This window comes from Coptis chinensis, chromosome 4, assembly GCF_015680905.1.
Source record: "Coptis chinensis isolate HL-2020 chromosome 4, ASM1568090v1, whole genome shotgun sequence".
Classification (NCBI taxonomy): domain Eukaryota; kingdom Viridiplantae; phylum Streptophyta; class Magnoliopsida; order Ranunculales; family Ranunculaceae; genus Coptis; species Coptis chinensis.
The window spans coordinates 5,051,849-5,055,442 of NC_141459.1; the positions used below are offsets into that span (position 1 = coordinate 5,051,849).

A 3,594-nucleotide genomic window follows, 5' to 3' on the forward strand; every position below is an offset into this window, starting at 1 on the left:
AAAACTATGGAAAAGGTGGACCACTCTTATTTTCTTTTCCTTTCCATAGGGTTTCCATCATCACATTAAACTAATTCTTAAAACCAATTGATCTAATGATAAAAATCCATACAAAGAAAAGAGAAAAACTTCAACCATAAAACGAGAAGTCGGTAAATTTCGGTTCAAAGGAGAGTAATGTCCACCCAAACTCTAATCACCTATTCATATGGCCTGTGAGTCTGTGACCAAAGAAACCAACTGCATCTCAAGTGATTATTTCTCTCACCAGCCAATCCAAACTAGGATATGCCAAGTACAATATGAGAAAAGATGAAAGTGCCAACAGAACAGTGATGAGAATGTACAGGGCCAAAATGACAGCACTGGCAGGTATGGCATACAGGACGATCATAAGAAATATGATGACCAATGGGAACTTGGCACTCAAGTGAACAAAGAAAATCAGTGACTTGTGAGCGATGCATTTACACTTTCTAAGTTCAGGTTAACGGTTAGGACCTGACTGTTCCAGATGATGTGAACGAGGGGCCCTCCTAAGGCTACTGTAATTAATTTGGCTCGTGGGGGTATTGCTGTTTGAAGAGCAGGCAGGTTGATGGTCACCGAAACAGGTAGAATGTGACTTCACCCTATCACCATTCATCTCTCAACCATCCAAATAAGGAAAAAGTTCTTGCGTGGAAATTTTAGATTGCCCTTGTAAACTAACCGGAAAGATAAAAGGTGGCACCATGGGCACGAAATAAAGAGTGGCAGCTGAACTGGTAGAGCAGGGAATTTCACAACGGCCCATGCATTGTAGACCAAGGACACAGTTCTTGCAGAGTGTATGACCACACCATAAGACATAAGGCACACATTCTCGACAATGTTGAACGATTTCCAGCAAATAGGGAATTCTAGTCCTTCCTCGATCTCGGCTAGTGTTTGATGAAACCTCATCGTCTGAGCACTCTGAACCAGCTTGACTTGCTTTCGATGAATCACTCCTTAGTCTAATAGTTCCCGAAATGGCATTTGAAGCAAGATTCCACATGGTACCGTGGAAGAACTCGATTTTGAGAAGAGGCATCAGTTGGTTCAATTGCAGAGATCCATACTAATGCTTCCTAGTTCCTACAACAAGAACCCTAAAGGCATACTCTTCTGACGTGCAAAGGTCAATCCATTTTGTGAGGCTACACCAAATATATTCATTTGCACAGAAACTAATTGAAGACCTTCTCTCCCAGGTAATTTTCAGTTATTCTTAATTAATTTGATCCTATCTCCTAAAAAGGGAAGAGTAAATGGAGGTGTTCATGCGTATGATGAATTCCAACCCCCCAAATCCACCCACTGACATACGCACCAAAAACAATAGGTGTCAACGAATGCACATATAACAGGTTTTATCTATTGATGAATCCTTTTAGTTTATTTATTCGATTTTTCCCTTTAGAGGTTCTTGTGAAATTCCTGCTTCACATTTAGTTCAGTAGTACCCCATTTTCATTTGGTGGTACCCTTGTGCATGTTGTGTTCAAGTTTGGGAATTGGGTAACAGGATGTGATTTGGTTGAACAGGGTCTTCACCAGTGTTACTAAGCAATTTTAGTTAAATAACTTTTAATTTGGCCTGCTGATCTCAGTGTGCATAATGCGTATTTAATTTTGTGGGAGAAGTAAGAGAAGGCGCGGGTCGCGTTCTTGCCCAGGGAAAGTCGAGGGCGGGGAGCGCTCAATCGCCTGGAGGTTCGTCAAGACAAGAGTGCAGGTCGCGTCTTGAGCAAGACTAATATGGGCGTGGATTGCGCCCAAGTCGGTTTTGACAGAGGTTTGATAGATTCGTATGTTTTATATAAAGGAAACTCTCCAATCCTTTTAGAAACAAGAGACACGAATATGCATTCATGTTGTGCTATATAAATACCTCTGTAACACAAATCAAAATCAATAAAAAAAATCTTTCTTCTCCCGTGGACGTAGGTTGCCACATTGGCACCGAACTACTATAAATTTTTGTGTCTTGTCTCTTTAATTAGTTGTTTAATTCTACATGGTATCAGAGCGGTTGCCACATTGGCACCGAACTACTATAAATTTTTGTGTATTGTCTCTTTAATTAGTTGTTTAATTCTACATGGTATCAGAGCGGAGCGCTTAATCTCTCCTCTAAATCAATCTAGATAAACACAATATATTATGTTAGATCCAAAACCAAACCCAAAGTCTGCTATTACAACAGATACTGATTCTAATCCTGGTTGAAAACTGTCATCAATTCTCTTGAATGGAACAAACTATATACCTTGGTCTAGGGCTGTTTCGCTATCACTTGGTGGCAAGAGGAAATTAGGATTCATTAATGGTGCAAAGGTGTGTCCTGCCACTGATGATGCCGAATATGAGAATTGGGTTTCCAATGATCAGTTTGTTCGATCTTAGTTACTCAATTTTATGGAGTCTACTATTGCTGGAATTTTTACTTTCTCTGATTCTGCAAAGGAGATGTAGGATTCAATTGAAGATTTATGCGGAAACCAGAACAATTATGCACGTGTGTTTGAACTTCAACTTGCAATCGGTGCTTTGCAACAAGGTGAGAAGACTTTTATAGAACACCTTCGGAATTTGAAGAAATTATGGGATGAGTTAAACATATATCATCCACACACCACAGATGCTAAGACTCTTTTGAAATGGGTTGAAGAGAATAAAATCTTCACATTATTTCACAGTTTTAAACCAGAATATGAAAATCTGGAAAGCAATATTCTAATGGAAAACACTCTTCCATCACTTGCTGCTATTTGTGCAACTATTCAAAGAGAGGAAACAAAGAAGAAAACCATGAACTCCGAGGTAAAGTCTTCAATCTTTGAATCTACTGTATTACTTGCAGAAACGATTTTCGAAAGAAGTCACAGGGATTCGAAAAAGGTAAAGGAAAAAGGGAACCGTCTCACTGTGATCATTGTGGAAAGAACTGGCACACCAAGGACCGATGTTGGGAATTATATCCACGCACATCTTAAAAAAGAAAAGGAATTGTCCAAGAAAGAGCATGCTGCTGTTGCTGAGACATCAATGTCCAACTTAGATATTAGTCATCAGTTGAGTCAAATTCTCCAACAACTCACTATGTCCATGTCATCTAGCAAAGGACAGTTTGCCTCAACTCATGTGTCAGGTAATTTACATGCCTATTTTACTATGCCAGAAAATAGTAACTCATAGATAATTGATGCGGGGGCTACGGATCATATGGCTAATTGCCCTGCCTCTGTCCATAATTTTGTGTCCAAAACCGAAAAACATAATATTTCCATAGCCAATGGCTCTACTGTTCCCATTCTAGGTTGTAGTCAAGTAGATTTTTTTATCAAAGTCTCAAGAGTGATGCTCTAGTCGTTCCTTCATTCCCTGTTCAACTTCTATCTGTTGGAAAACTTATCAATTCTTTAAATTATGATATCATTTTTTCTCCTAACTCTGTCGTCTTTCAGGATCAAAAGTCGAAGAGGACGATTGGTGAAGGAATTTATTTCAATGGACTCTATTTGTTGAAGTCGCATAAGAAAGCGTGTCAAGCTAGTGATTTACTTGGGA

General features: G+C 39.2%; 1 pseudogene; it reads right to left on the reverse strand.

The window, feature by feature from the left end:
* Positions 1-247: 247 nt before the first annotated feature.
* Positions 248-1,078, reverse strand: LOC147501387 (uncharacterized; annotated as a pseudogene).
* Positions 1,079-3,594: the final 2,516 nt, after the last annotated feature.